The 20,654-nt window shown below is 41.8% G+C and overlaps 1 long non-coding RNA gene across 2 annotated transcripts in view; it reads right to left on the reverse strand.

Annotated features, from left to right (window-relative positions):
• Positions 1-10,066: 10,066 nt before the first annotated feature.
• LOC142100114 (uncharacterized) overlaps positions 10,067-20,654 on the reverse strand; it is a 35,806-nt gene continuing 25,218 nt past the window's right edge. Inside the window, exons 1-3 of one of the 2 annotated variants that reach the window (XR_012678712.1) lie at positions 12,472-12,536; positions 10,964-11,111; positions 10,067-10,604 (exon numbers count right to left, since the gene is read on the reverse strand). This is a non-coding gene — a long non-coding RNA (uncharacterized LOC142100114). Of the gene's footprint in view, positions 10,605-10,963; positions 11,112-12,471; positions 12,537-20,654 lie in introns of those variants that run through there. The other variant, XR_012678711.1, reaches the window with a different exon arrangement.

The raw sequence follows: 20,654 nt of genomic DNA on the forward strand, positions 1-20,654 counted from the left end.
AAAATAGAGCTAGCTGACTTTCACTATATAGACACTTTAGTACATCTTATTCATAGAAACTAAGTTCAAAATTACTGATTACATGCGCACAAGTGGATTGGGGAGGACTTGAACTCATGTGTACAGTGTGCAAACGTGCATTCTCTAACCGCTACAACAATTAGCAAGTGAATCTACAAATGTTGACACTTGCAAAAAATTGATTACACACTAGCAACCTTATCTACTTAAACTATGTGTTGTGTTTATACAGATAATGGCAATTAATTCACTAGAAATTATTATAGATGGCACTCAGTGTGATATGCACTGTGTAACATAATAAACAATAATTTTAAAATGCCATTTGACATGTGGGTCAAACATTTCTTTATCCATTTTGGACACTTTTGAGACAAAGGGGTTTGCGCCTCATGTTTGAAAATACACCACAGTCCTTAGTGTTTGATTCATAAAAGTGTTTGCACTCAACTTATTTGGGTCAGCTGAATCGCTGTCTTATTCCTGAATACTCTGTCATGTTGCATTAATTATTAACAGCATGTCGGATAACGTGCAGTTAAATTGATAAACCTAGACACACACACACGTAAATAACTGTTTTACTAAAGCAGTAGGAGCTGCAAAGACTCAACAAAAAAACAAGGAATGATCGCGCAAAAGAATCTTACGACGAGTTATGAGCATTTGTGTATTTAATTTTACTTTTATGCTTTAGTGTGTACGCTTAATGTAGGCTCTTAAACCACTTTGTGCTTAGGGTTGACTTGTGGCCTCGAACTTCAGACCTTAGTATTGGTGGATGGAATACCTAACCACTACACTATCGTCTAACACACATAGTAAATGTTTTCTACGGAATATATTTCAAATGTACACTAATTAAAGCATAATATTGTCACAACACTAACAGCTAAGCTCATTAATTTCATCTGTAATAATCGTTAGATTCTAGACTTACCGTACATTGCATGCACTTTGCTAACATGGCAGCTCACTTTTAGACAAAAACACATTCAGTTCATTCGAACACACCTGTAATGACGTCTGTCCGGCATACTCTCCAGCCTACTCACCGGCATTTAATTCACTAATTACAGTGGTAGTTAAAAATTACTTGCTTGAACTTCTGTGTTGTTGGGAGTTTCACAGTTCTGGGTAAGTAGACCGTAGATGGTCAAATGTTTCTTATTCTGCTGTTTACTGCTGCTCAGCACTCAGTATGTTTATTATTTAGCTAGGTGTTGGTGAGCTAGAAATCGAAATTGATGCAGAAAGGTCTTAATGCTAGTGGTTTTTATGTTGAAGGTTAGTGGAAAAGTGTTTGATTAGCTGCAGAGTTTGAATCTTGAGCCCACTGTGTATACTTAGGATGGGGGCCTGCATAGAGACCTCTAGAATGTAGTGAAATGAATAAATATTATCCATTTACATTGCTTTATTTGTTACCTGTTGACCCTCCCTCACAGATATCGGATCTGTATTTGGACTTTGGTGTGTGGAATTTTGATTGGGATACTAGCCATTTAAAGACAACATTGTCTGTGTGTGTGTGGTAAGTAGAAACCAGATATTGTTTATTACATACCCCTTTTTAAATCACTTTGCAGTAAGAATGGCCATGGTGTGGTATAGGTTGAGTTTTATTATTTGTGTAATCACTTTGTTTTAAGTGTTGGTTTTTTGGCCTAGCTTAAAGACACATTAACACTCTGTATTTTGTGTTGTACTACCTTCAAATTATTACACCAGATCAATTGTAATGTAAGTAATGTGATTTCTGAAAGGGTATATGGCGATGGTAAGTATCACGTTTGCAAGCACTTTGGTGGTGGTTCTATATGAATAGATGCTGTTTGGACAATCAATAGGTTTTGTTTTACTATTTATTTTTTTATCCCACCTTCCACATTTTTTGAAAACATCTACTTATGGACTGTCCTTTTCAACCAAAAAGATTAAGGATGAATAACGACTACATTAAGTATTGGTTGTCTCATTTGTGGCAAGGTAAGAAAAAGCAAAGCGTAAACGTTTCACCTAAGTGTTGGTTTGTAAACTCTGGCTTTTGAACCATATACAGGCACATTCTGTTTCACGAGGGGCCTGCTCCTCGGCCCCGTCCTAACCAGCAACTACGCCAATGTCGCCGTCCGAGGGAGCGCATCTTCAGGCCACGTGTCAGCCTCTTTGGGATGTCGGATGCGGAGGTTGTCCATCGCAATCGGCTTCCTCCACATGTGATCTTGGACACCCTGCACATTGTGAATTGTGACCTTGAGCCAATGCGTAACATCCCGACAGCAGTACCGCCTTTGACCAAACTTGTGGCGGTACTGCACTTCTGTGCTACTGGATCATTCCAGTGCACAGTCGGGGTCGCGGCAGGTATGTCCCAGGCGACCTTCAGCCGTGTGCTGGAGGTTGTCCTGAGGGCATTTCTGTCACGTCTCCGGCAGTTTATCCATCTGCCACTCGATGAGGAGTCTCTTGTGCGGATCAAGCAGCAGTTTGCCACCATAGCTGGCTTTCCGCACGTCATAGGGGCTGTAGATGGGACGCATGTGGCACTGGTCCCGTTGAGTGGAAATGCTTCAGTTTTGATGAACCGGAAGCATTTCCACTCAATAAATGTCCAGGCCATATGTGACCCGTCTCTCCAGATTCGGAACCTGGTTGCGAAATGGGGGGTGGGGGGGGGAGTACCCATGACTCCTATGCGTTTCGTAACTCATGGTTGTGGCCTAGATTGCAACAGAGGCAAGGGGGTGTCAGACCACATGGAGATGCATGGCTTCTTGGTAATTATTTGAAAATAATGGATCTGACAACTCTAAATTGTTAGTAATATTGTATGCCAAAGATTTTTTCTAAATATAATATTGTACTTGAGATGTTACTGTTACACAATGTGTTATATAGTGCATGTGCCTTGTATTTATAGTTGCCGCTACTATAGAGTGATGTAATCAATGTTTAGAATCGTTTAATATATAATGGTAATGTAGGTCTATTATGCAGGTTTGAAGTTCATGGGCATCAAACAAATCCCCAAACCGTGGAGAGGAGGAGATTACATTAAACTCATCTCACAGGAAGAAGCGAAATGGATTCACAAACTAGGAACCATGACACCAAGAGGCCTCAACATCGACTTCGACCTGGGAAGTTTCCTGTAAGTAAGTTTTTAATCTGCCTATCCGCATACCCTCATTCTGTCCCACTCATCCCCAATATATCTCCCAAGCAAATAGAAAATGTATAATCATCACCCCCCCCTTTTTTCTTAACACCACCCAACTAAATATATCATAACCAGTCCTAAATCATCCTATACTTAATTAAGCCAGCCCCCCCCCAACTCGCCTCCCATTGCCAATTTCACTCCCTCTTGATCACAATTTTAACTTCTACCTTAAATCCCCCCCCTCCCCCCATTTAACCCTGCTCAATTAGACCCCAAATAATCCTAGGCATAGCACCACCCTAAGCTAACATGGCAGACCCCTAAATCGCCACATCATTATTCCATCTTCGGAATTTTTGCCCCCCCCCATAATTTACCACCTAAATCCAGAGCCCATACACACAAATATATATATATATATATATATATATATATATATATATATATATAGACATATTTTATATAGATAGATGTTCTGCCATGCCCCCCCCTACCTAGAATAGCACCACGATATAGCAAAATAAGCCCCGCCCCCTACCACCTAATAGCCACACCCCCGTGCCCTTAGCAGCTATCCATGGGTACCAACAAATATAAAGTCCACATAATACCCTACTTTCCCCACACACTTTCAGGAGCCCCATATTTTGTAATGCCCCATCAGCGCCTTTAGTCCACAAACCCACATCAGTCCCGCCCCACAAAACACATAACCCCCATCCCCGTGCCCTACCCGCTACCCAAATTTGCAATAACAATAAAAATAAAGAGCAACACACGAGTAGATGAATATACCATCAAAGTAAACACCAACATAAAAGTATTACACATAATAAACAACAACAGAGAATTCTTTATCCACCTCCACAATCCCTCCCCCCGACTCCCATCACGAATCCCATTGGCTGAAACACTGAAGGACACATATAAGAAGACCCACTCACAAAGACAAGGCATATCCCTAACGAAGTCCGCCCGGACGAAACGCATTGGCTTCAACTACCCCACAACACCCACCCACACAGAAGTACCTGCCTCACGTCGAAGATCCTCCAAGCATCAAGACCCCAGGAGAAAGTAACTCCATACCGCAAGAAGGAGACTCACGAGCGGAGAACCGATCTCTGCAGTGGAACGCACAGGCGCCTGTGCGTTCCAGAAAAAACAGGAAGTGAGGCGTCTGGAGCGCTCCTGCGTTCCAAGAGCACGGGGAGGAAGCTGCTGGGCCGCAGCCAGCCCGACCGCTCGTCCAGCGCTACGATCCAGAATCTTGAGCAGGAGCCAACCCGCCCACCCCAGGTACCCTGTGCACAGAACTGCTCTTTTTAGAGCATTTCAGCAAAAACGCTAATACTGTCACCTAAACATTTTCATAGCACCCACCACATAATACTGTCCTGTTAATTGTAAACTCCCCACATACTCCTCCCCTTATCCACCTATACATATTTTAACTTAATACACACACACCGCATCTCCCTTTGAAAAGGGAACACATCCAAATTTCTTCTTAATTAAAAGCTTGCACCACCCCCTCACCCTCCAGCCACACATTATACCATTCCAGAATAAGCAAGCATATGCAATAATTAGCAGATTAACTGCAAAGCTCTTACCCAAGAGGCTTGAACCGGGCACCGTAATCCCACTGCCCAGCCCCCCCCCCCCAAGAGTCTACTACTCTGCATACCCATATAGTCGCCCCAGTATACACAGCACTAGAGCTATAAACTAGGCAAAACAGCTATAAACAATACTGCAAAAGGAGCTATAAACATCTTCCACTCTAGAAGAGCCACCTGACGGACGATATCGTGTATACTGTCTCGCCTGTTCTCTCTCTTCCCCCCCCCCCCCTCTCTCCCTCCCTATCCCCATCTTATCTCCCCACAGGTCGCGCCACAGAAAAAACAAAGAAGCTATTAGTGAAACAGACCTAGTAGTAAAGAGTATGTGTCCTGTGAATAGTGTACACCGGCAGGTGTGTAAGTAATAGTTTAGTGTACATTCTAAATCTCCAATGTGGAATGACCTTTGTTTTGCATCCACTAATAGAGATGGGTAGTTTTCATAGGATGCTAATTATACAGTTTTATGACTTTGTAACCTTACTATTTAGCATACAATGAAGTTTGGACTCATATTGTAGTATGTTAACATTATTTTTATTGCAGGTATAGTTGTACTCTTAGATCGTATTAATCTTAGTTTATTTTGTTTCCTCTCTTCCTACATAGTAGACAATGCGTATCCCTCCTGCCCTTGGCTCCTCACTCCTATATTGAACCCACACACAGAGCGGGAGGAGGCTCATAGGGCCACCAGATCGGTCATAGAAAGAGCTTTTGGCATTTTGAAGGCTCGCTTTAGATGCCTTGTCCGATCTGGTGGGGCCCTCATGTATAAGCCGAGGAAGGTGTGTAGGATAATCGCTCTGTGTGTAATGTTCCATAATATTGCCATCAGGAGTGGGGCTCCAGGGGTCATGGACGAGGTTGCTGGGGTGGACGAGGCGGAGGAGGAGGAGGCGGAGGAGAAAGATCTTGCAGACCCCCCTCGTGAAGCAGTGCGTGGCTCCAACTTCAGGAGCTATGTTGTTGAGACATATTTTTGAGGTAATGTATTTTTTACCACTTTCTATAACTTCACATTACAAAGCTATGTGGTGAAATCATGTGCAAGCTTAGTCAAAGTAAGATTATATAAGGTATGGTAAGTCAAAATTTGAATATTATTATACATGGCCTGTTGTGATAGTGAAATGTTTTACATGTGTAATAATAGGAAAAAAGCAATGCCAACATGTATTTTAGCTTTACAATGTGTGTTGGAAGTATAGGTTAATGCCTCTAAGTTTAGCCTCAATGTCTGTTGCTAAATGCACCTTTTAATGTGTTCGATTTCATCTACAGGCTAATGTGGCTACATAATCGACCTTTGGTTGAAATGTTTTGTACAGTTTGCACAGTCCAGACTTTGCACACTTGCTGCTTGTATTAGCTATGTCACAAAAGGGCCTAATGGTATAGTATGTCTATGTCGCCTAGTGTCAAAATGCCCCTGCAAAATATTTAGAAAATGAACCCTAACTCTGCTCATTTAGCCATGTGAGGTTTATAGGTTATTGATCAGCACATATAGTGTGGAGAAGTGCTCATTTCTCACACTTTGTTTGTGTTTCTTATATCTATAGGCTGCTTATTACACTTAGCCTGGAGTGCTGGCCTTTGTGCCATTGCACTTTCCTTTTTGAGTTGGTGGATGTTGCCATGGTAAAGGGTGTTGACAAATGTAAGTACTATTGTGTTATCAGCACTAAAATGTGACTGTCAAGTGAGTGTGCTCCATACAATAATGAAGTTAGTAAGCCTGGAATGTGTGGGTGTGCAAACAAAACGTATGGCCATATGCTAGCTATGTTACCTATGGTTTTGGGTTTAGTAATCATGTCAAATAGTACAATCTGATTCCAAGATATAGTTTGAACACACAAGCCATTATTAGACACTAATGTGTAGTATATTACCTGTTTTTTTTTATCACATTTAAATACAGTGGTCAACTTCTTGATTAACAAGTCATCAACTAGATACCTAAATGCAAGTTAGTTGTGAGCTAATATTGCCATATTAAATGCTTGAATCACATTCAACAGGGCACGTTGGCGTGGATTTTGGAGTTGTGCAATTTGTGTCTCCCTACATGTTGAAGTATTTCTCCAGAGCTCCAAGCCTGCTTATGTCTCTATTCAGTCTGGCCAGATTGTCATCTCTTCATCCAAGGAACTTTGCCACACACATAGACCATTGACTTCTTTACTATGTTTTTGTTAGCACGTTTGGATTCATATATGTAATAAATATATCCTATGCTTCAAATGTCTCAGCAATCTGTGGTCATGCAATTTTGTACGCTTACTATAGTGCAGTGATTCCTCTTTGAATACACATAAATCCATATGTAGTGCTTTGCTAACTATTGTGGAACTGGTGTACTTGGACACTATATTGATTCAATGTGTGGTTCTTTAGTCCTTTGCCACAGACACACTATAGCCTACAAACACACTCTCTGGTGTTAATGTACAGTTTTTAAAAATGAGGTTAGTTTGTATGTGTGTTTGGTTGCTTAGTAGTAAATTTCTAGTACACTTTCAGCTTTTAGAGGCATGGTATGTGCATCGCAACATAGCCATTTTTAAATTTTTAACAAATACAAATTAAACTTAAATGTTTGCGAAGTTACCTCAAACACTACCAAGTTTTGGCCCTTGGCCAAACAGGAAAAAAAATCTCTCTTGTGCTAGTGGCACTTTGTTTCCAAGTGGCTCAAGACCCACATGGCAGACACAAAACCCACACTAACAATCATGTGAAATGCGTTATTGCCAGAAGCTAGTGGAGTCTTGCTCCAAGGCCATATTAACATTATGTATAACCCACCTTTGGGACAGTAGATAAACCACTCTCCACCCTTTTCATGGTGTATTTACATTGACAAATATTTGTGATATGTAATACATCACCTAGATTGCTCATTGGTCCAGCCAGCCAAAGTACCGTTTCCAAGCCACACATGTACTAAAAATTAGCACTAGTTAAATTAGTCTCAATATACACATTGTTAGGCAGCAGAAACTTGACATGTTTTGTGCCCTTGACAATGTATGCTCCAAATAGTGTTTGAGATTAACTGATTTTTGAATGTGGCGTATAAATGTGTAATTGTTTGTCCATACAATTTGCAGTTATATTGCCCTCTGAAAGTGCAAAGTATTGAATAAACCCACATTCCAGGTGGATTTTGCTTCAAATCATATATGTCAGTGTGTGTGTAAATAGTCTTTATGGATACTTTGTTGCATAATAGCAACTATGCCTGTTTAAAAATGCTAGCAAATGTAAATCCCTACTTTGAAAGTGTTATACATCACATTATTGTTATCTAACTTACATACTGACTCTTATTTCATGAGGCACACAAAATTTAATTTTTTTATCCTTAAATCCAAATAATCATTTGCACGTTGTGCATTTGGACATGGCTTGGGCAAGGGAACTTCAAACCAAAAATAAAACATTTACGTGGATTTAAGATGATGGGCCCATGTTCTAATTCCTTTAAGAAAATCTTATCCAAGAGTGTCTGCCCTAGCACACATTAGTCCATTGACTGTTGAATGTCTGGTTGATATGGTAGATAATGTATAAATGGTTATGGTTATAGTGCAATTTAGGAGACAAACAAGCTCTTGGACATCACTAGGTAAACATCACTAGGTAATGTAGATAATGTGTTGTCTACTTACTTTGATTACAGGGTGTGCTTATTTGCCAGAGGTAATAATATCCAAACTGCCAATTTTTTTGGGCATTCATACATTATTAGCCAGACACACAGCAAACAGCTTACACAACACTACATACACCCTTATATTGTGTCAAAAAATATGTGCCTAGTGCAATAATGAACATTGATCCAAGTGTTATGCTGAAGTCCTGCTGGTGTACCAGACACTGTGCATTAGCACTATTCTGAAAGGCTAATGCCTTCGTATATATATTTCAATTGCCCATAATCATAACGGTACATATTTGTAGGTAACATTAATTGCCTAGTTGCATTGTTACAATTATTGTTACTAGTCATTTGGTGCCATTAGCACCTGTGATTTGTGGCTCCTTTGTGTCAGATTACAGTTTAAAAATGCTAATTATTCATTAATGGTGGATTTTGCTGAGCTATAAAGGGACACTGTAGCAGTTGTATGCTTGCTTTGCAACCATTTACTCACACAAACCAATAAACACTGCTACTGTGGTCAAATATGACAGTAATTGCCAGACATTACCCAGTATTAGTTTCGTGTTAACTGCATCCACATGACGATAGTTTAAATGTAATTGTTTTCTAATCTGGATTTGAGATGTACATGTGTGCAAAAATGTACACCTTTACTATGCCAATCTAAGCCAAGTTAACATTACAGATTAATCATTGTGTACACTATAGAGACATTTAGGTCTGCAATCGTTTTGGACTTGCTACATATTTTAAAATCTGACTGATAATTAATGTAGCGAACAAATAATTGCTTGCATATTTGTACACAAAATAATCACGTTGTAATTGTTCTGCTGCATGCAAAAACAGTCAGTATTTAAATAGAGAGCCTCAGCAAACAATCGTATGTTGCCATTGCATTGTAACATGGTTTTGGGCAGGAGACTGAAAGAAGAAGTGTCTCAAGTTTAGAATCGCGCGGTCATTCAATATAAAAACCTCACTTTTGATAAAGAAATGTCTTGTCCGACACGTAAAAACAAAACTTACAAAATGATGGACTGTAGACTTTGTGTTCTGAGATAATAATGTGCTTATACTTGATAACAAGTATTGCTTTTAAACAACCAGCATAGAATATGCAATCTCACAATAACAACCACATAGTTTAATTACTAAAACCAATTTTATTCCAAACACAAATAACATATATTGCACCATATATGAAATGATATTTAACCACAAAACATAAGAAACAAAAGTAATTTTTTGGGGGGTTTCTTATATGAAATATTAGTCGACTGTGTCCGACTCTGACTTCTGGCCACCCGTGATGTAGAGGAGTCAGAGGAACCAGCAAAACATGCAAGGGGAACAGATTGTGTCCGACGCTGTGAAGGTGCAGGGTCATGGACAGGGGTTTGGCAAGGGCCCGCGACAGGGGTTTGGCAAGGGCCCGCGACAGGGGTTTGGCAAGGGCCCGCGACAGGGGTTTGGCAAGGGCCCGCGACAGGGGTTTGGCAAGGGCCCGCGACAGGGGTTTGGCAAGGGCCCGCGACAGGGGTTTGGCAAGGGCCCGCGACAGGGGGGGGGCAAACGCTAAACAAAAAAGATGGTATAGGTTTGGGTCAAGGAGGGGGGAGTCAGACACATCAGGGAGGGTGGACGCAACAGACGCAACAGGGAGGGACGAGTCGGACACAACATGGAGGGAGGAGCAAACAGACAACTGGGTATGGGGGCTGTTGTAAAAATATTCTGAACTGGGTGAAGGAAATGTGCCGGAGGTGCGTTAGGTGTGGGCATGCAAGAGATCACCCAGGAGTGTTGCGATAGTTGACATTGTGGTATTTAGAGTATCCAATTGGCTGTTGAGTGTGCTCATGCAAGTGTTGTGTGTGCTCATGCAAGTGGAGAGTGTGTTATTGAGAGTGGCGAGTTGTTGATCCGTGTGTTGGACAGTGCTAGCTATTAGTGACAGGTGAACATTCTGTGCTTCAGTGGTGTTTTTAAAGTCTTTGGGATGCGAGTGAGAGTGTCCGCACCCTTACATGTTCAGCTGGATCCAGCAGACCCACCTCCACATCACGGGCATCTTCCTCCTGTACGTGTGCAGCAGGCTGCTGCTCAGATTCTGTAGAGAGATAAAAATAAAACACTAAGATATTCTATACAAACAGTACGGATAAATATTTTTTATAACTAACAAGTGTTAGTACGCGTGATTGGTCAAGTCTGAAATTACATTGAATGTGCTAGGAGCCCTTGTTAGTCCCCAAAAGCAAACATTGTCACTTATGTTTGTAACTTTTGCTAAATGCCCTACATATTGAGACATTTTGTCTTCAGTGTGTACATTTCATTTTCTACAATGTCATAGGCTAAGACATTGTGCAATTAAAGTTTACCTTCAGACACATCCTGAGAGTTGACACATTTGCTCAGACAGATATAAACCTTTGCAAACATTAACAAAGCAAACTCATCATGTACCTAGTGGAGCGGCCTCTTCTGTTCGGCATGGAATCGACATAAGACTTCATCGACCAACACCTCCAGTTCATTGTTTGTAAAGTTGTGCTTACGCCTGCTTGGCATACCTGGTGGCTGTTCGGCTCTGGTGCCTGGCTCAGACATATTCCTATCGGAAAGATAAGGAGTGTATTTATTGGCAATGCTAACAGACAGGTGCAAATAAAGATTGTAAGCCCATCCAACCTCTTAAAAGGATGCATTTAGCAAACTTCTAGCTATGTATCAAGCACATGCCCCTTATTCAAATAATCATTGTTGCTTCAATATTTAACCATCATTTAATTAGTCCACTGTATTTTTACCTGCTTGCCCTACAATAACTACTTCAACATTCTGCTACTACTACCACTCTTCACTTTTAAAAGCATAACATTGGTTATCAGGTTATCAACACACAAAAATAACTTATATCACATTCAGATTTTTGGTGTGCCAAACCCTAGATTGTGAATAAAAATGTTATCTTCTTGTACTAATCCGCCACCACCTTGTCAGGATTTCCCAGGTATGACCACGGAGAGAGCGTAAATGGTTAAAGTGGCTTTATTAAGAACACAAATAACAGTCCACCACGGATTGTGGCACAGATATACAGAAATGAAAAGACAGAGCAACAGTTCAATGGGAACAACAATATAGAAGAGTTAACAGATCCGTAGATGGTATTCAGCGCAGCAGGTGTAGAGAGAGCAACAATAGCAGATCTTGGAATAGCGGTGCACTGCAACCATGGGTAAGTCTCACAAAGAAAGTCCAGTCCTGATGAGAGACCTGAACTCACAGAACTTGGTAATGCAGACTGGAGCTGACAACTTGGTAATGCAGACAGTGGCTGACAACTTGGTAATGCAGACTGGAGCTGACAACTTGGTAATGCAGACTGGAGCTGAGCACATGGAAATGCAGACTGGAGCTGAGCACATGGAAATGCTCACAGGAACAAAGCACATGGAAATGCTCACAGGAGTGACCTGATGATTTGGCCCAGACTGTTTGAAGCAGGCAGGTTTGTATAGGCCTCATGCAGCTGAAACCACTCCCAGTGATCAAGGAAAATAATCAAAGTAGCACAGTGGCCCCTTTGGTGGGCAGTGGTACTACAAATAGAATACATAACAAATCCAATAAAGTCACTGCAGAATGCAAATCGTGACACACCTCCACACTTAATAGTGTGTACTACAAATGTAAATTGTTCGAGAATCCTCTAAATAAGTTGATACATTTGGAGCCATGTGTCCATCAATGCTATAATCCAATTATTAGTGAGTTTGTTAGGGATAAGGTAATTAGCATAGTGTAGCCTAACATGACATATTTTCCCTGTAAAATGTCAGGGCAAGGCCACTTTTTGTAACAGTATCATTAAAACCATGATACAGATTTTTAAACCTAAACAGCTGGCTACATTATTATAGACAAACATTCGGTATATACTAAAAGATATCTGAAGATTTTCTACTTACTGTTTTAGCGAGTGTGAATAAGCACCAAATTTTTTTTAATTTTTCTGTTTAATGCTTGCCCTGGCCTGCAAAACAGCAATAAAACAGAAATGAAATCCAAGGTCAGGTAATGTGTAATTTTCCTGAAAAGCCAGATGGATTTCTAGTACAACATACATATACATTTTTATCGAGTCATTATGTATGTGCTTTTAAGGTAGCCATATACATGCATTTTGCATACTATACGTCGATTTAATATCCAAAACACAGAAAGGTCATGTGTGTATCACACTAACTAATAGCAAAGCAAAACCAATGTTCATAGTTTTAACATCATTGTTATTTGGCAGTGAATAAACAGTAAAGAGCTATCCCGTAAAAATAAGCCCCAGGCAATTGTGTCATGTTCTGTGTAAACAAACTGTTCATGTCCCTCCCACAGTGGGCATGACATATACATTGCTTAGCTATCCGTCAATCGGTTGAGATCCGTCACTTGTGCTTCTGCCATGTTTAAAGATCCGCAGGTGGGTGTGTTTTATAGCGTTTGCACTGCTTATTTTCGTCCCTTAAGTGTAGAGGACCACAGGAGGGTGTGTTTTTGCTGTTTGAGGTGCCTATTTCACTCGCGTAAGTGTTCGCGTCACTCAAAGTATGCAACGCAGATACGTATGCGTTTGCGTACCTTGATGAATCGGGCCTCTAGTTATCATTTATTTAGTAAATTCTACAAAATGACAGCTAGAATCTGATAGGCAACATCTCCACTTTTTCAAACCCGCAGTTTAGTAAATTTTAGAGATGGTCACTGACCCCCGTGTTTTGGTTTTGTTTTTGGTTTTGGATCTGGATTACCTTTGTGTTTTGGTTTTGCAAAACCGCCCTTGCGTGTTTTGGTTTTGGTTTTGTTTGGTTTTGTTTTGCAATTTTGTTTATAAATCAAGGTTTTTGTGCATAAAATAACCTAATTTAGTGCTCCACCTGTTTCTTGGATAAGTAAGGTAATTCTAAAGCTAATAAATTAGGAAGAAAACAGTTTAATCCCTGGTAGGCAGTCATTAATTCTCCACACAAACCTGGTTGTCTTCCACTTCATCTATGCATATTGGCAATGCAGCCATCGTCTTTGGGTGTATATTACACCCTCCACTTGTAGTTGAATAGAAAAAAAGCAGCCTGCATAGACTGTGGAATTAGAAAGTAAAAATAAATGGACCAAGGTAGTTTGGTATCTGTCTGCATCAGACCCCTCTCCACTAGGAGTAAAATAGAAAACTATTCAGCCGTTATAGAGTCTGGAATATAAATAGAAATTGAGAAAGGCAATTTGGTATCTGCATCATCCTCATAAACATCATTATTAGTGCCCTCGTCGCCTACACAAATCTCCCCCTCATCCTCTTCTAATTCAAAAGTGGCATCCTCAATTGGTGTATCACCGACTACACTCGGGCTGTTCAGGCACACATCAGCAGAACTGCTGAAAGGGCCCTTCTTTATGGGTACATTATCAGAATGTTCACGATTAGACATACCGCTGGTGGATGGACTCTCCACAGGGATTGGTGTCCTTTGTGAATCAGAGCAAACATTATCCTCTAATGCCTTACGGTTATCTTGCAGCTTGGCTTTGACGCGTAACAGTAGTTGTGCACCAATTGTAGGCTCGGTAACTTTTTTGGATCTGCCACTAATAGAGAAAGGTGAAGGCCTCATTCTCTCTTTGCCACTGCATGTGTAGAATGGCATGTTGGCAATTTTTTTTTTTTTTAACGGCACTTAACTTTTCCTCAGTTACACTTCTTTTTCGCTTCAACACATTAAAAAACATTTTGGTGTGTGTTTTTTGGACTGATTTCGAAACACTGTGTAGTTTGACATCACCTTGCCCAGATGACGTACTGTGAACACTACCATCAGGACTGGTGACAGAACCTGGTTGCTCATTCTACTCATATGTGGACTGCTTTGAATCCATTCTGAGCCCAAAGCACTTGTAGTGCTACAAATTATTTGGTAGATACTGCTGACAAATATGACTTTTGACAGCCAGAAATATTTATGCACAATTATGGGGGACACCCAAAAGCACTTTGAGTGCCAAATATTGAAAAAAAACACAAAACTCCTCTATCCTCCTCTCTCCTCTAGCGATTTTTGTTAGCACAATTGGAATCAGAATATTGTATTCTCTGTCCCTGCTCTAATCAGCCTGTGACTACACCCTGCTCTCTCCCTCTGTCAAGTGACAATGGATTGCTGTGGAGGCGTGTATTTATAATCTTCAAGTATCGCGAGAACCGAGCCCCGAGATCCGATGACGTCACGATGACGTTCGGCCTCGATTTGGATTCCGAGCGGGCGGGAGAGTACAGAGCCTGCTCGGCTCGGTACTCGGATAGCCAAAGTTCGGGTGGGTTCGGTTCGCGGGGAACAGAGTCCGCCCATCTCTAGTACATATAACCCTTTGTTTGTTTCCACATCTTGGCAAGAAAAAAAGAAGAAAAAAAGTACTTTGTACATTAGGTACTCTTAAAAGGTATTTATGAAAAGAGCTATAGTATAAGGAATTCGATATTAGGCCTAATCAAGAGATTGTTATCAACTAAAGTAAAAGTGAATTTTTTTTTGTTACCTTTAAAATTATACCTACATTAAAAAGTGAAATACTAAAAACACTAAAACATCATGGGCTAGTGGAGGGTAATAGATTGTTACAGTAGTAGTAGTAGTAATTAAATTAACTTATTTGCTGATTGCAGGCAGGGGCGGATTGGGAACTTAAAGTGACCCTGGGAAAAATTCTGAAAGTGACCTCATGTAGGCGGGACCAAATAAATGGTAGGTGGGGACAATACAAAATTTGGCATTGTTAGCAAACCATTATCCCTAGCCACATAGGTGGTAGACAAGGCCAATGCAACACGCAAGGGTAGGCAGAGTCACAACAACTGCATTTTAGGAACCTATATACAATACAGAAAGCATTTTTTTGACTGATACACAAAACAGAGTGCATCCCAATTACCCATATACAATAGAGAGATCCTCCCAGAGACCGATAAACAATATGACGTGCATCCCAGTGACTACTGCACAATACAGATAGTATCCTGGAAACTGGTATAAAATACAGAGAGAATAAAATATTTGTTAATAAATCGAAGTGACTGCCATACAATGCAAAGAGCATCACAATTACTGATATACCATACAGGAAGCATCCAAGTGATCTGCATAAAAAGCACTTTACATATACACCAAATAAAGCGTCAGTGTAGGGTCTTGGTCATTGAGGTGTCTATTAGCGTCAGAGCTCGGTAAACATACTAATCAGGGTGTTGTAGGAAGACATCACACTCCACTCAAATACTTACTTAAGGCCGTGCAGATGCTGATATCCATATTGGCCTGTTCCAGTCTGCTCTTCTTGAGGCCTAGATGCACAGTAGCGATGGCGGAGGCCCCATTATTGCGGATGGTCAGGTTTAAACTAAGTAACCTGTTGGAATGAGTTAGTTCTCCTCTGGAGAAATTCCCTTCTTGGCTGCCGGACAGGAAGAGGAAGAGGGGAATCTGCAGCTTGGAGTTTCTTCTGTGGAGGTAGGGATGCTCCTCTGGTGCAGGAGTTTGGAGAAAATGGAAGCCAGGGAGTGGCTGGTGTAGGCAGGGCCACCAAGAGGAATTTTGGGCCCATTACAGCAACTTCATGGGGTCCCCTATAGGTGATTAGCATGTAAACAGATTCGCCGCCGCTGCGTGCCATGGTGCAGTCAAAGGGGGTGTGGCATGTCTAGCAGGTAAATAGCACTAGGCCACCATCCTATAGAAAAATGCATTACTCAGACTTGCCCCCTCTCTGCCCAGCAACAATAGTCACACATGCCCTCTCTGCCCAGCACCTTTAGTCACACTTGCCCTTTCTCTGCCCAGCACCTTTAGTCACACATGGCCCCCTCTATGCCCAGCTACTGTAGTCACACATGCCCCCTCTCTGCCCAGCACCTTTAGTCACACATGCCTCCTCCTCATCACATCTTTTTACCTTATCCTCCACTGCACAGCACAGAAAGATTTCCAGCAGTTCGCCCGCACTCTGTATCATGTGACCGCTGGTATGTTAGTGTCCAGCTGTGCACACCCCCCCCCCCACCCACTCGCTGGTGAGCTAGGGTGTGTGCGACACCCGCAAGCAAAAAAAAAAAAAAGTACTTGTGACAGGATGGACCTCCCATGCCACCCTGCCTTTTGTTGCTGGGAACCAGCTGGTCTTACTTTGCCATCATTCCCTTTTGTTATCCCAAATGCGCCTTCTAATCGCAGTAGCAGGGTCTTACAAATGCTGCCACCACTGGACTCCTTACCAGCATCCGGAACCGGGTTCCTTCTGGGTAACTGTCACTGCTAGGGTACCCCCTTGCTGGTACCCCTTACCTCTTACTATGGATCAGGGATGCTGTGGATAGATTGAACCTGGCCTATCACACTGGCCAGAGCTGCTGGGTAGCGGACAGTGCGGTGATGCTGGAAAGCTGGGTCCAAACCTCAGACACCCGGGAACGGATTAGATTTTGGGTCTAATCTGTAGGTCACAGTACTTTCAGCATGGCGAAGATCTCAAGCAGGTCTTTGAAGCAAGTGATGTTTATTTGCTCAAGCAGTCCTAAGAAGAACAGTTCAATTGCAATTCTGTGGTAGTAGCGATCTTTTCAGAAGTATAGATGGTACAAGAATGATACATTAAGTACAAACCAGTACTGTTTTATACAGTTTTGGACACAGCCTCGCAGGGTAAGCCAGCCCCATGAAGTCTGAGTTATTTTTAGCAACAGGGTGCAATATGTTTACCCAAACATGGATTTAAATGCAATTTATACTTAATAAAATTAACTTTTTTCTGCGATATCCTGAATCCCATTGATCGGAGATTTCCTTTCACTTTTACCAGGATACAGGCAACGGCTCACTGCTGTGCATTCAAGTGTTGGTCACTCACATTCAATAGACTTATTTAGCATTTCCTTACAAACAAGGGAAAACCGCACCAGGTAGTCCACGTACTTCCTCAATAGTGTGTGTGTCAATCTTACCTAAATGGCATTATTCATACATATTGAGGATCGGTGCACCCGATCATTTATTTATTGTACACCCGGATTAGAGAGAGAAAAAAAGAAAATGATCAAGTGGGGCACTCAAAATGGACTCTTTATTGCATTTTAATAAATGGGTACTAAATTCTGTTAAATACTACTTTATTGGTATTAATTAAAACATTCTAATAGTGAAATATAAAAAGTGAATATGGAGTGAAACTAATAGGATATAAAACCTGGTAAAAGGGACAAAATTAATTTGTCCAGCCGCGTTACTGCACCATAATCCACTAGACTTTATTAATTGTATTAAATATTATTTATGACAATGTCCCGTGGTAAGTCAATACCCTGGTGGTTAAATTGTGTAGCAATGCTATAGACCGAGCCTCTTAAAATAGGAATGGAAATTCCAATACTCCTAGATTGCAGAGAAGCTAGTACCATGTACCAAGACCAAATGGGTATTATCATAATATTCCAGCTAGTCTTGACAAATAAAGCCCACTTAATTAGCCAATCTTAACCTATCAAGGTATGATATAATATACTATCAAACTGTTAGGGCATAAAGTGGGATTACCGGAGTTTTACCTCCAGTCAGTGGGAAGGTATATATTCCACAAAATATACTATTGGCTTCACTGCCCCGAAGAGATTCATGTACAGCTAATTTACTCCGTTTTTTACTGCCCTTCATATGGCATAGTCATTCGCTTTTATCCCCTCTTATGTTATAAAACCCCAAACAAGACATTTCCTCTACTAAAATACACAAGAGTTCCTCAACAAATGCTTATTGCATCAGAAATGAATACCTCAGAAATGAATGTCATTCCTCTACAAAGTGGCACACAATATAGTAAAATCAGACATTGCAATGATATAAATAAGCACTCTGCACTATTTCCTTTAAATAAATTTATACCATAAGTTATCCAGTCACACTCCTCCCCCCCCCTTGTCCATGCGGGCAACCAGTGTGCCATGTTCCCACGATTTGGCTCCTGGTCCGCAAACTATTATGGTTACCGGGGCTGACCCGGGGAACCCGGCTCTTCGTGCAGAGACAGTCCATTCGCATTGCTGTGAGCCTTTCCTTGCGAGTGAATTATGTGAAAATCATAAATTTGAAGGGCAAGGCTTCAGCGCAACAATCTACCGTTGTCCCCTTTGGTGTGTTGTAGCCACTTTAAAGGATTATGATCAGTCACCACAGTAAAATGTCGTTCATACAAATAAGGTTGAAGTTTTTCCACTGCTCTAACAATGGCCAAACATTCCTTCTCAATTGTGGCACAACTCACCTCCCGGGTTTAGCAGTTTTCTGCTCAAATAGGCCACAGGGTGCACCTGGCTAATTACTGCTCCCAGTCCATACTGTGACGCGTCAGTTTGCAAAATCCTTGTTATAATTGGGCGCCAACAGCACTGGAGCATGAACCAGGGCTTACTTTAATGACTGAAATGCCAGCTTACAAGCGAGTGTTCAGTTGACTACTTTGGGGAGTTTCTTCTCAGCGAGATCTGTCAGGGGCTTCATTACAGTACTAAAGTCTGGGAAGAAAGGTCTGTAGTACCCTGAGGTCCCTAAGAAGTACTTGTTTTTGGATTGTGGGCCAGGGCCAGTCTCAGATTTCCTCTACCTTAGCTAGTTCTGGCTTATCCCTACCTCCCCTCACACGATGACTCAGATATTGCACCTCTGACATCCCAATTTAACATTTCTCTGCTCTGATGGTCAGACCTGCCCTCTGAATTTTCTCTAACACTTGTCCTTCCTGTTTCAGATGGTCCTCCTAGGATTTACTGAAAAAGGCAATGTCTTACAAGTAAGCCTGAGCAAAGCAGTTACATTCTTCCCGCAGGTGATCAACCACACGCTGGAAGATGGCTGGCGCGTTCTTAATCCCAAATATCATGGACTTAAACTCGAACAGGCCAAATAGGTTGATGAAGGTTTTTTCTCCCAGTTTTGCTTGACATAATCATCAGGTCCGAATTAAATTGCTAAAATTTTGATCTTGCTACTGGCCCGGGGAAGGCTGTCTGGAAGGTCGATCTGACAACCTTCCTCCTCCATCAAGAAAACTTCACTCTTTTCCTGGTTTACTTTCGAGCCACTGGCCTTGGAGTACATGAAGACCAGAGTTGCTACCTCCATTGCTTCTGCAGAACTCGACAAGACGACAGTGACATCGTCCGCGTAGCCCAGCACCTTCAAAGGACACTCCAGACCCAATAGCATCCCTCCTATCGAGCCGCCTTCAATCCTTTGAATGAAAGGATCTATTGCAAACACATACAAGAGGGGGCTCAAGGGGCAACCCTGCCTTACTCCAGAGTTGAACACAAAGGACGGACCCACCCAACCAGTCACAAGAGGGAAGCTCTTGGCCTGTTTGTATATAGTACAAAGCCAATTCACCATCCGCACTGGAAAACCGTACCTCAGAAGTAGAGCCCACAGGTACTCGAGTTCCACCCTGTCAAAGGCCTTCGACTGATCAAGAGCTAAAAGATACTGTAACAGATACTGGATTATTATTACAAATCTTTATTAGCGCTGGCTTACCTGAGGTGCGGAGTCTAACGATCTCCCTGGTGTTCACCAAGAACTGCCGCAAGGTGGGATGGGCTTCACTGCCTGGAGTCGTGGTCCTCAAGTTCACCCCAAGATGTAAAGCAGCGGAGTGGAGCGGAAGATGCAGAGTCAATCAAGCCGAGTTGGTATACAGGAATGAAGGCAGGCAGAATCAGGAGGCAGCTCGGAGTCTATCAAGCTAGGGTCGCAAGAGTAGAGGGATAGTCAGCAAGCTGGGTCGGTACACAGGGGTTGGAGAGCCAGGATAGTCTAACAAGCAGAGATCAGAACACAGGAAGACACAGGAGGCTGGAAGACTCAGCAATCCACGAAGCACAGGAGCCAGGAACAGGTAAGTGGTAACTTGTTGCTCTGACAAGGCTGCAGTGTCCAGGCGAGCTTAATATAGTCTGTGGATAGTAAAAGCTGCCTCCCAGCCACGATCATGTGACCACCCAAACCAGGAAGCGCTGCTGTACACAGAGACAGGAAAATCAGCAGCATTAAAGCAAGAAAGTTTG

This window comes from Mixophyes fleayi, chromosome 8 (genome assembly GCF_038048845.1).
Source record: "Mixophyes fleayi isolate aMixFle1 chromosome 8, aMixFle1.hap1, whole genome shotgun sequence".
In the NCBI taxonomy this organism is placed as follows: domain Eukaryota; kingdom Metazoa; phylum Chordata; class Amphibia; order Anura; family Limnodynastidae; genus Mixophyes; species Mixophyes fleayi.